The 13,789-nt window shown below is 40.3% G+C and overlaps 1 protein-coding gene across 1 annotated transcript in view; it reads left to right on the forward strand.

Moving 5' to 3' along the window:
• LOC140467393 (G1/S-specific cyclin-D2-like) overlaps positions 1-13,789 on the forward strand; it is a 310,626-nt gene that overhangs the window by 21,234 nt on the left and 275,603 nt on the right. The window contains exon 2 of the mRNA XM_072563719.1: positions 6,329-6,430. The gene's annotated coding sequence lies outside the window, so the exon portion shown is untranslated. The remainder of the gene's footprint in view (positions 1-6,328; positions 6,431-13,789) is intronic.

Genomic DNA, 13,789 nt, shown 5'->3' on the forward strand with positions numbered 1-13,789 from the left:
TTCCAATCGTTATGAGTATATGTTGCATTAACTTTTTTTCTCCTGTTTAGTAATTACTAAACCTTTTGTTAATTAGGAATGTCTGGTTCAATTGGCTCATTTTAACACAAGTTCATTTGGTTCTGGGAGGAAGGGATCCATAAGGGAAAAGATCCTTTTTGAATTAATTTTGTCGGGTGTAAAGACTAAGGAAGTATTGCTGCATTGATAAGGCATTGATGAAATCACATCTGTAGTATGTTGCATAGATTTGGTCTCGTGACCTCAGGATACTTGCCTTAAATGGAGTTCAATGAATGTTCAAGGTTGAATAGAATCAGCCTATATTATCCAGTATTCAGAAGAACTAAAGCTAATGATATTGGTACAGATGAAATTCTACGTAGGATCAATGGTGAGGCTGTTTTGTGTGTTTTCAAGAGTCTAAAAGTGGAGCCAGAGTCTCCGAATAAGAGAACAGCTATTTAAACTGAGATGATTCATGCAGAGGGCAGTGCATGTATGGAATGAGCTGCCAGAGGAAGCGGTGGAGGCTGGTATAAAAACTACATTTAAAAGGCATCTGGATGGGTATATGAATAGGAAGGGTTAGAGGGATATGCGCCAAATGATGGCAAATGGGAGTAGATTAACTAAGGATATCTGGTTGGTGCAGACAAGTTGGACCGAAGTGTCAGTTTCTGTGTTGTATAACTCTCTAGCTCCATAATTACGATAGAAGTGAAATTCCTCTGGAGTTGAGTATCTGTAAAAAGGATGATATTGGGGTACAAGTTAAAACTTTACTTAGCTGTTTGTGTTAAGATCTTTCTAACTTCCTTACATATAAATATAGCTTTGCTTGTTTTTTTTCTTTTGTGTAATAAATTCATGTTCTGTTCTTAAAGAACATCTACAGCCTCACGTGAGCATGTTTCAATGAATATCCAGCACCGTAACCAACTACAAAAAATGAAACATTAAAAAAATTGAGGCAGGTTTCCATGTGGGATCTGACTTGTTCAGCTGGGATCATAACCATTCCGAAAATCAAGGGGTATGGGATCAGGCAGAAAAATCCAGTTCCCATAATAACTCAACCATGACATTGAAAAGTGCAATGAGTTCCTGGGATCAAGTTGCTTTCTCCTGCTGCTACCTCTTATGTTCTTGCAATGAATAATCTAAATAAAAAAATCTAAAATAATAAAGAGGTATTCCTTTTCAGAAGGGAGTTTGTGCCTCAAAGGACATGCACAAATGTGGGTGAACTGTGTGTGTTGTTAGTGATGGTAAGCCTATCCAATCCTAAATACCCATCATAATAGATTCCATACTTTTATGATCAGGTTGCAGTCATCTGGTCTCCTGTAGTCATGGGAAGGAAGGTACCTTTCATGTGTTGAGCATCTGGCTATTCCTATATTACCTACACAGACTAGTTTTGCCTGGGCTAAGCAGCATGGGAAACAAGTTCTGCCATTATGCTCATTGTATTCCAAAAACCCTGATTTTGGCTTCACTGATCAGGTTCATTGACTTCTTCTATGCTTCCCACAGACTCAGGAAAGCAACTAACATAATTAAAGATCCCATGCACCCAGGTTATATTCTCTTGCAACCTCTTCCATCAGGGAGAGGATATTAAAGGTTTGAATACATGTATGAACAGATTCAGGAACAGCTTCTTCCTTGCTGTTATCAAACTTTTGAACAGATTTCTCAAGTGTTAATTCTGACCTCTCTCTCTGTGCAACTTCTCTGCAGCTATATCACTGCATTCTCATTATGTTCTGCTACCCTGATACACTATGTATGGTATCGTCTGCTTGTATTGCAAACAAAACAACACTTTTCACTGTATCTCAGTACACATGACAACAACAAATCAATCCTTGAAAGCTTAAAATAAAGCTTAAGCAGCAAACCAACCCTCTAAATCAATTCCAAATCTTTATCTGCATGAACAGATTGTTTCATAAATTGTTCTTGATACAAAAAAAAGCTTATTAATCATAAAGGTGTATAAGATATTTAACTGTACAAATCCAATCTTTGGAAATATATTGAGAAATATTACTCCTTTACTGGAATAGTTTGGAATATGTTTACTGTAGAAATGTAATAACTTTTATAATAATAATATAATAGAATAATTGGATGCCCTGGCCAGCAGGACCTAACCACGATTCTGGGGTTAGTGGGGTTATTTGATGATGTGGAGATACTGGTGTTGGACAGGGGTTGGACAAGGTCAAAAATCACACCACCAGGTTTTAGTCCAGATTATAGAGAGGGAGACTTAGACACAGAATTTATAAGTAAAAGATCCAAAGTGTTACACAACTGATGTGAACAAGTTTAGCACACCTAAGATGGCTCTTAAATTTTAATTAGTTAGAATGGAGGTGCAGGTTTCAATTGATTAGTATGCAAATCCCAGAATTTCAGATTCGCATCAGTTGAATGACGCTTTGATCTTTTACTTATAAATTCTGTGACTAAGGTCTCCCCCTCTCACAAATACCTGAAGAAGGAGTGGCACTCCAAAGGCTTGTGTTTTCAAGTAAACCCATTGAACCTGGTGTCTTGTACATTATATGACAGTATGATCAATTAGAGGTGGGTTAGCAGATGGACAAAGTGACTTTAAGAGTGTTCTATTTCTTTTCAGGTGCAACATTCACAGCTACTATTTGCATCATACAGTGCCAGGCAATGACTATTTCAGCAAAAAAAGAACCTAGCCATCTCCCCATGACCTTTTAATAGCATCACTACTGCTGAATCCCTTATGTCAGGTCACCATTGACAAGAACCTAATTGTCAAAAGTGAGGACTGCAGATGCTGGAGATCAGAGTCTAGATTAGAGTGACGCTAGAAAAGCATTGCTGGCCAGGCAGCATCTGAGGAGCAGGAAAATCGACGTTTCAGGCAAAAGCCTTTCATGAGGAATGAAGGTGGGCTAGTCACATTAAAATTTTACAAGAGCAAATCAGAGACTGTATATTCTGCCATGAGTTACTACTTACCTTCATTACCCCTCAAAACATCCCCTCTTCAACACACAAGAGTGTGTTAGAATACTTCTCTCAATGAATGTAGCATCAACAACACTCAAGAATAATACTCTTCAGGACAATGTAGCTTAATTGATTGGCATTCCACCGCATAATAATTCACTCCTTTCACCATTGGTGAAAAGTGACAGCATTGTGTACCATCTGGTAAGTATGTTGAAGCAATTTGCCAACCCTCCTACATCAGCACCTCTTCGATTCAGCTACCCAGAAAGATAATGGCATGGCTGCAAGGGAACACTTAAACTGTCTCCATCCCTCGGGACTGTTCCTGAGAAAGATTTGTTGTGGATAAACCAGGGAACTGTATCTAGCAATGTCATAAGGTAGGTGTGATATAGTCGATAAGATCTTTGAAAGAAAGACAAAGTCAGAAATCACACAACACCAGCTTATAGTCCAACAGGTTTATTTGAAATCACAAGCTTTCGGAGTGCTTTGTCAGTTAAAGTGAATGAAAGGCAAGAGACAGAAATGTAATTGGATGCTAGCCTGAACTAGCAATAAGTTTAAATAAATCTTGAATTATTTTATATTTTTCTATGTTGGTTTACTTCCTATTGTTCTTTCTCTTTATATTGTTAGTCTGGAGTTAGTCAATCATAAATAGGATGCCTCTGCACCTCAATGGAAAACAATGCAGCTCACTGATTTTATCTTATTTATTTGTTCATGGGACGGAGGTATCACTGGCTAGGCCAGTATTTATTACCCATCATTAACCGCTTTAGGGAAGGGGAAGTTGGCCACCTTAGTTAACCCCAGCGTTCTTGATGTGTAGGAACATGCACAGTGCTGTTAGGGAGGGAGTTTCAGGATTTTGACCCAGTCTATGTGAAGGAACACCGATATCATTCCAGTCAGAATGGTGTGTGGCTTGGAGAGGATCATACTGGTAGAGTCATAGAGTCATGAAAAGCACAGAAACAGGCTCTTTGGCCTGCATGTCAATGTCAATCAACATACACCAAAATACACTGATATCAGTTACCTGCACTTAGTCCATAGCCTAATATGCCCTGGCATTTTAAGTGCTCATCTAGATGTTACTTCAATGTTGCAGGAGTACCAGCCTCCACCACTCTCTCAGACAGTGCATTCCATACCTCTGCCATCCTCTGGGTGATTTTGTTTTCTCTCAGGTCTCCTCGAAACCACGTACTCCTCATCTTAGACATGTGCCCTCTGATCTTTAACACCCCTGTGGTAACCTGTATCTTCCACCAGTGTCCTTGCAGATGGTGGAGAAAGTCGGTTTGGAAGGAGCTGTTGAAGGATAATTGATGAGAGTTGTTCTAGCAGTGTAGTGAGAGAAACCATAATCGTGAAGACCCAGATTGTCAATCACCAGCCTGGAGTGCAAAATAAGTTTAGGCACAAATTGACCAGCAGATGGAGCCCACACCCCATTCTACGTCTGTGAAATTCCTTGCTGTACGGAAATGCACTTAAAACAAGTTTCACTCAACTAGAGATTATACATATGACAAAGTGATGTTGCTACCTATGTATCCCTAAAAGTAGAGGACTTAAATCCAAATGTTCCAATTCTGAGCTTAACTGGTATTCAAAAATGTTCTGCTTTCCTGGTTAAATCCTGTAACATTCTGAGAAGGGAACATCTTGTGTTGGCTGTATTGCAGAGATATTATTTTGGAGGCAGGAGAAGAAATGTAGACAATTTGTTTTGTGAATACCAAGTTGGATATAAGTATTAGCTCAAACAGCCTGAATTATTGTCACCCAGTGCTTTGTCATATGTTCGCCTATAAACTCACAATGGAGAGGATTGCGAATCCAAGCTGCTCATCATTACAGCCATTCATCAATGTAATGTAGAACATTAGAGTTATAGAGTCATAGAGATGTACAACACGGAAATAGATCCTTTGGTCCAACTCATCCATGCTGTCCAGATATCCTAAATTAATCTAGTCACATGACAGGTGACCTCACTACACTACACACTTTCTCTCTCTCTCTCTGTCTCTCTCTCACACGCACTCTTACATACTAACACAAATGCAGACCCTCTCTCATACATACAGTCTCTCAGCCACAAACACACATCCATCCCCCACACTCACTCCTGTCACAGGCTTATACTTCATCACACTCACGTACACACTCTATCAAGCATGCACACATGCACACACTCTCTCACGCACACTCACACACACACAAACACTCACATGCACACACTGACACTTTCTCTCTCCCTCACATGCACGTACACACACATAAGTCTATGGGCTGAATTTGCATTTGTAGAACTGTATTTGCGGGCATGTTCTATTTTGCTGAAAAATCTGCAGGCAGTCAGTGCAGGCAATCAGTCCATGTAACATTTTATAAGTTCCTACTTTGGAAATAGAACACGTCTGACTCAAGATTGGGATACAGGGTTGGGATACAGATAGACTCTAAACTCACACCTTCAATACATTGTCTGAGCTGAGATGTCACTTTTTATTATAAAACTGAAACCTGCAACCCCCTCTGAAAGATGAAAGACTTAATAGCAATCTATGTTTGTTCAATATATAATTCCAGTTGCATGCTACTGTGACCTTTTGCTATAAATTATGTGTCTTATGATCCTGCTCCACAGCTATCTGATGAAGGAGCAGCGCTCTGAAAGCTAGTGCTTCCAAATAAATGTGTTGGACTATAACCTGGTGTTGTGTGATTTTTTTTAAACTATGGAGGGAGAGACATTCTTACTTCTAATCACTTACTTCTGATCTTTCACTCCTTTAAATAATCACAGTGATGATTATTGAAAGCTATTATTGGACTTCTCCTGGTGTGTGAACACCACGTGCTAATGGAATTGGGTCTATTGTGATGCACCTATGGGTAAATTGTAGGCTGATATTCACTTTCACGTGAATCAGAGCCACTTGTATGAGTGTTTAGAGGGATCTACTTAGCCACTATCTCCTCCTTTTTAGACATCTCTTTAAACCTTTTTTGAAGAACTTTTTGGAAATCTGCCATCATATCTCCTTCTGTGACTTGGTGTCAAATTTTGTTTGATAATATTCTGACGAAGCACCTTGGGATACTTTACCATATTAAAGGCACTGTATATATTTAAATTATAGCACTGCTTAAAGGACACCCCAACAACACCTTAAAGGATTGGAGCTGGTTGGGGGGTTGGGGAGGTGGAGAAAATAATTGGATGAATAAAGGTTTAAAAATGATTTAAAAATGAAGCTAGTGCCTGCTGATCTTTCACTCCTTTAAATTTATTTTGTTATAGAGCTCACTGATCTGGTGCAAGGAAATATCTCCATTCCTATGCAATGTGGACAAAGAAACAGTATTACCTGTGTGCTAAAGGACAATTCACAACGATGCAATTGTAAGTTAACCATGTGCATGTTGTGTATATGAGTTGCTGAGTCTTATTCTGACTGTAGAACTATCTTGGCACATTTCATATATTGACAGAATATCTCGATGTTTTAATACAATTTCCTATCCTCTGGAAACAAGGGTATGTGATGGTGAAATGTAATAGGCTTCATCTGTATCCTAAGCTATTGTCCTGTGGTACTTTATTTTTCTGTTTCAATACATTGCATGACTGCATCCTGAAGATTTAAATAAGCTGCAAGTTGCATCACCTTGCCGCTGTTTGTAACTGTCTCACCTTTGAGACAAAGAGATTATGTATTTAAGCTTCACTCCAAGAATTGAGCATTAATCTAACTTGACACTTAAGTGCATTGGAACATGTAAACAGACGTCAGCTGTTTAACTGTGTTCCACCATTCAATGTGATTGGATAACACTATATACACATCTTTGGTTTGAATCAATGCTTCTGGTTAACAAAAATCCACCAACATTGGTTTTAAGGTCAACAACTGACCCAGCATTAGCTGTAAGCGACAGAGAGTAACATTTCTATCATGGGATGTGGGTGTTGCTGGTAAGGTCAGCAACTGTTACTCATCCTTAATTACCCTTGAACTGAGGAGCCATTTAGAGTGTAGTGAAGAGTCAATAATGTTGCTGTGGGTCATATATAGATGAGTTCATTTGTGAGTCACACATGAACCAAACCAGGTCAGGTTGGCAGATTTCCTTCCTTGAAGCATATTAATGAACTAGCCTGATTTTTACAATAATTGCTGATAGTTGACATGGCCACCATCACTGAGATTAGTGACATCACAAATTTATTAACTGAAATCAAATTACACCAACTGCCATTGTGGGATTTGACCCTATATTTCGAGAGCATTTGCCTGGATGTCTGATTACAAGGTTAATGGATTTAGCACTATGCCAGAATATTTTCTTAAACTCTTATCACCCTTAGTGTGTTTAAATATTTCTTACCGTCTCTCTTGAATAATCTGATTCTAGCTTTTAAGTTATAACAATGATATAAAAGAGGAACAGAAGTAGACTGCTTAGCCCCTCAAGCCTATTCCACTTTTCAATAAGATCATGGCCAACGTGTTTATGTTTTGAATTCGACATACCAATCAATGCCTGATAACTTTGATTCCTTTACCTAACAGGAATCTGCCATAAAACATTTCATTTAATGAATGTGCCTCGATTGCCTTTTGAGTTAGAGTTCCACAGTCACACAATTTTCCAAAAAAAACCTCATCACTGTCCTCAAGGGATGATGACGAACTTTAAAGCATTGCCTCCTAGTTCTGAACTGACCTACAAGGGGAAACATGTTTTCCATGTTCACCTTGTCCTAATGTTTCAAGGTTCAATGAATTTCAATTTAGTCATCTTTCATTCTTCCAAACTCCAGAGGAAACAAACCCAGTCTGTAAGCTTTTCCTCATACAGGAAGCATTGGAGGCTGAGGAGTGACCTTATAGAGGTCTATAAGATTATGAGGGGAATGCTTAGGGTAAATAGACAAGGTCCTTTCCTCAGATTAGGCGTGTCCAAAGCTAGGGGGCATAGGTTTAAGGTGAGAAGGGAAAGATTCAAAAGGGATCTAAGGTGCAACTTTTTCAAGCAGAAGGTGGTGTGTATATGGAATGAGCGGCCAGAGGAAATGGTGGAGGCTGGTACAATTACAACATTTAAAAGGGATTTGTTTGGATATATGAATAGGAAGAGTTCTGAGGGATATGGGCCAAATGCTGGCAAATAGATTAATTTAGAATATCTGATCAACATAGTCAAGTTGGATCAAAGGATCTGTTTCCGTGCTGTACATCTCTATGTAAAGAGATAGGACGCAAAAGTAAATGTCCATCAGACAGTAATTAACAAGCTGTGAACAGTCCAGGATGGTCTGAGGTCGTGAAAGTGACTATAAAATAAAATGTTTCTAACAGCAAGGAAATTATGTGACCCTATTTGCAACAGGTGTTGCCAACAGACTAGGCTTTCCACTGACCTGACGGGAATGTTAAATCACCAAAAAGATGTATATCTCTGTGTTTTGCAGCAGATGTATTGTACAACTATATTATGTAAAGGGGATGCAATATCCTTGAAGCATTGAAAGATCAGCATCACCCCAGTTTAAATCATACAGTGCAATATAACTTCTGTGCGAATCATCAGATCTGGCAGAGGAACACTGTAACCTACCTCAATAATAGATTCACATCACCGAGTGAAGGCAGGGCCAACAAATAAAATCATTATTGGTCAAAAAGAACTTTCCTCCTATTGTTCAGCATAACATCATGGGATCCATCTGAAAAGCAGATGGGGCTTATGTTTAACATTTCAGCCAAAAAGCTTTTCTTTGGGTAAGGCGGGGCATAATTGTAATGTCACTAGATTGGTAATGCAGAATGCCAGGCTAATGTTCTGGGGACATTGGTATCATAGGATCCCTGCAGTGTGGAAACAGGCCATTTGTCCCATCAAACCCGCACCAACACTCAGAGGGAGATCTGGCCCAGACCCACCCACTGTCTTATCCTTATAACCCTGCATTTCCCATGGTTAGTCCACCTAGCCTGCACATCCCTGGACACAATGGATAATTTAGCATGGCTAATCCACCTAACTTGCATATCTTTGGACTGTGGAAGGAAACTGGAGCACCCAGAGGAGACCAAGCAAACATGGGGAGATTGTGCAAATTCCACACAGACAGTTGTCCGAAGGTGGAATCAAACCTGGGTCCCTGGCGCTCTGAGGCAGCAGTGCTAACTACTGTGCCACCCAGTTCGAATCCCAATATGGCAGAAGGTGAAATTTGAGCTCAATAAAATCTGAAATTAAGAAAAAGCTGGTCTCCTGGCAACCACAGTGGCACAGTGGTTAGCACTGCTGCCTTACAGCGCCAGAGACCCAGGTTCAATTCCTGCCTCAGGCGACTTTGCACATTCTCCCTGTGTCTGTGTGTGTTTTTTCCGGTTTTCCGGTTTCCTCCCACAGTCCAAAGATGTGCAGGTTAGGTGAATTGGCCATGGTAAATTGCCTGTAGTGCTAAGTGCAGGGGTAAATGTAGGGGAATGGGTCTGGTTGGGTGCACTTCGGCAGGTCGGTGTGGACTTGTTGGGCCGAAGGGCCTGTTTCCACACTGTAAGTAATCTAATCTAATCACTACACCACTTTCAATTTTCATGACTGTTGTCCTTTTACGGAAGGAAATCTACCATCCTTACCTGGCCTGGTCTACCTGTGACCTCAGAACCTCAGCATTATCCTGACTCCTTACATCTGGGTATTAAAATTCTGACAATTAATGACACCCACATCCCTTGAACAAAAAAAACCCTTACAATTACTTCAAATACACAGTAGGCTGGAAACCCCATCAAGGTAAAAACAATGACTTCAGATGCTGAAAACCGAATACTGGATTAGTGGTGCTGGAAGAGCACAGCAGATCAGGCAGCATCCAACGGAAACCCCATCAAGGCAGGCACTATCTGTAGAAAGTTAACGTTTGTAAAATTTTATCATTTGAAGATACTATTGATTGATCAGTTTATTATGAAGAACAATAGCAGCAACAACTTACATTCACATACTGTAATAAACCTTTCCAATGTATTAGGGCAGATGATGGCCTGTTGGTATTATAGCTGGGCTATTAACCCAGAGACCCACATCCAGTTTTGGAGACCTGGGTTCGAATCCCACCATGGCAGACAGTGAAATTTTAAGTCACTAACAAGTCTAATGATAACCATGAGTTGATTGTTGGTAAAACCCATCAGGATCACTACTGTCCTTCAGGGAAAGAAGCTGCTGGCCTACATGTGACTCCAGACCCACAGCAATGTGTTTGATTCTTAACTGCCCCTCTGGGCAATAAATGCTGCCTGATCAGCAAAGTCCTCATCCTTTGAATGAATTTTTAAAAAGGCACTGCCCAGGAGGACCCTAAAATGCATTTTGATAGCAAACCACATAAGATAATATGCTGGCAGATGACTAAATGCTTGGTCAAAGAAGAATGTTTTAAGGAGTGTCTTAAAGGGGGAAAGAGAACTGAAAAGGAAATGTTTTGGGAGGGAATTGCAAAGACTAAAACACTGGAAGCATTAATAAGTGATCAAATTCAGCAATGGTAAGAAGGTGGAATTGGAAGATTGAAGAGATGTTTTGAACGGTTCTGGAGATGGAAGGGAATGTAGAGACCAGAAGAAGTGAGGACATAGTGGTATTGAAAAAAGAAAGGTGAGAATTGTAAGGTCAAGGCATTGCGTAACCAAGTGAACAATACTTTGTGTGAGTGAGGACACAGGTAGCCAAGTTTTAGATGGTCTCAGGTTTTTGTAACAGAGCAAGGAAAAGGGAATGGATGGTGAAATCAATAAAGAAAAAGGGTGACCTGTAAAAAGAGAGTAGGAGATGATCAAATGGCAGAAGAGGTCAAGACAAGAGTTGAAAAGCAGGACAGCACCATCTAGTGGTGCTGTTATCTCCCCCAATGGAAATTGCTTTAAAAGGTGCCTCTGTGATATCTACATTGAAACTTTAGTTGGGACCAAGTAATATTTTTAAGAAGTGATAAAATATGTGTTTGATGCTTCTGGGAGTCAGTGACAAAAGTGCTGCAGATCATTGAGTATGAAATGAAGCAAGAAAGGGTTGAGAGAATAAACAAGGGATTGGAGGTTACTGTAGAGACACGAAACACTGGAATTATACCGAAGTGTTATTTTTCTCCTTTAGACAAACAAAGTTGGAAATTAACTGGAGTTGGCAAATGGAATTTCTCAGGCCAAATTACAGCACTGTTTATTGTTAAATTTAAAGAAAGATTTGCATTCAAGTAGGTGGAGACCTTTGTCCTTTAGAGATGAGTGAGAGAATTGAGCATCACAAGTAAGTTTGTTGCAAGTTAAGAGCTTCTTTCAGTGTCTCAGTCAGCCAGGAAATGTAAAGAATGCCTGACAGATTAAAAAGTAACCAGAAGATGATCAGAAAATGTGTGTGAAGTTGCTGTTTGCCAGGTATGCAATGAAATTCTGCTGTGTGGCACGACACATGATCATCTGATCTTTAAACCACGTGAATGGTTTCACTCCCTTGCATAAATGCCCCCTTATGTCACATGATTTGAACACAATGATACCCTATTGTGGCCTCTGCCATCAGCTGATGCAAACAAAAGCATTTTTTAAAAATAAAGTTTGCTTCCCACCCCTTTCTATGCTCACAGACCCCCAACATTTATTAAGTCACAAAACAGTAGAGAAAGCGGCTGTTCAGCCCATGGTGCTTCTGCTGGCTCTTTGCAGGAGCTATACAATTGGCTCATTCTCATGCTTTTTCCCATTAGCTCCATAAATTTTTCCTTCTCACGTATTTATCTAATTTCCTGTTGAAAAGTTATTACTGAATCTGCTTCCAACATCCTTTTCAGGCCATGCATTCCAGATCATAACAACCCCACTGTGTAAACATTCTCACATTCATGTCACCTTTGTCCCTTTTGGCAATGAGTTCTTGGCATAGAGAATGCGGCCTCCTCTTCCACTGGGTCAGGACAATGGGTCAGGATTGTCTCTCATTATTGTGTTCCTCACTTGTGAGATAAACACCGGTGTGGAAGCAGGGTGGCTTTCAGCAGCTAAGGAGCTGAGGTCGGGATGGAGTCACACAATGTTAAAGTGGTGGAAATAGGCTGGCTTAGAGATGGAGCAGATGGGGGTCTAATATGACACTGGTGGTTGCAAACAACCTGGTTCAGGCTCAGATTGGTGCAGATTGTTGTTGTGTTGGGCGTTCACTCCGCTCAGTTGGTTGGATGGCTGGCTTGCAGTGCAGAGTGATGGATTGAATTCCCACACTGGCTGAGGTTACCATGAAGGGCTCTCCTTCTCACCCTTTCCCCTCATCTGAGGTGCGGTGACCCTCAGGTTAAATCACCACCAGTTGTCTCTTTCTCTCTCTCTCTCTTTCTCTGATGAAAAAGCTATGGTCTGGTAGCACTATGGCAACTTTAGCTCTTTGTTGCATTAAGACTAAAGTGATATGGAAGATAATGAACACAATGGAAGGCTCCTTGTTGAGGATTATGACATTAAGGTAAAGTCGCCATTGTTCTACCGGACTCTGTTGACATTGGTGATGGAGTAGAAAGTGATGTTTGCTGAAATCAAATAGTCAATGATGGACAGTGAGTGATTGATAAGTTTTTCATGTGTTTCAATCCATAGCTTCAAACCGACGTTTTGAGTGACATAAAATTACCTTGCATTAAAAGTAAAGAAGATGGGCTACCCTGTTATATTTTAAATTTACTCTCCTCCGGTTCTTTATTCCTGAATGGGAGAGAAGTAACCAGTTTGTTGTCAGACTTTGGCCAATCCCGATATTAGGGATTGATCCAGTAAAAAAAAACTTAATTGCAAGCTTCTGATCTTCCCCATCCTTTTTCACTCCATTCCCCAAATATGGTGCAGGGTTTGTGGGGGTGGGTGTGAAGCAGGAAGAAGAGGGGTAGTGTGGAAACCTTGCAGGGAGTGACTCAGTGACTGTTGCCCCCTGCCCCACCCCATTTCAGCAGATGAACGCACTCGCCAACCCCAGGGATATTTACTTAACTGAGTTGTCACGGAAAAGCAGAAAGTGCCATCTTTAAAATGGTACAAATGGGCCACAACAGATTACCAAACTGAAGTATGCAAAGTGTTAAACTTCATACTGGATTTCCTAGGGCATTCTGCTATATCTTGGCAGTTAAATGGTTCCCAGGACTAAATTTGAGAAGGTATGTGATGTTAATAAATCACAATGCACAAAGGAATGTAATACGTTTGATCTGCAAATCCGGCCCCCTTGAATACCACAAAGATTACTGGATGGCTTTAGCTTGCTATTGTTTGCAAAAGTGTGCTGGGAAGATTCTTCCACGCAGTAATTTACATACAGGTGCTAAAGAGGCCAGAGCTGTTGTACTAACTGTGGTCTCAGGTACTCTGCTTTATGCAGTACCTGAATAGAGCTGCTCAGATGGGATTGCTTCCTCAGATTAACTTTACAATGTCTTTCTCAGGAAGAGAACTCAGCCCTTGTAAGTAAGCATTGTCCTGTCAAGATTTTGCAAAAACCACCATTCCTATGTGGTTCAGCTGGCCAGAAACAGCTGAAAGGGTTGGATGCTGTTCATTGTTTTAAATCACTGCCAGCAACATCTCCTTAACCCTTTAATGGGTCAACCATCCTTTTCATTTTGATTTTCCGATGCCTTTATTCATTTTCAAGGAATTGAACATCTTCCCTCTGTTTGGAATATTGTGTGCTATACTGGTCTCCC

The sequence above is a fragment of the Chiloscyllium punctatum genome, chromosome 45 (genome assembly GCF_047496795.1).
Source record: "Chiloscyllium punctatum isolate Juve2018m chromosome 45, sChiPun1.3, whole genome shotgun sequence".
Lineage (NCBI taxonomy): Eukaryota > Metazoa > Chordata > Chondrichthyes > Orectolobiformes > Hemiscylliidae > Chiloscyllium > Chiloscyllium punctatum.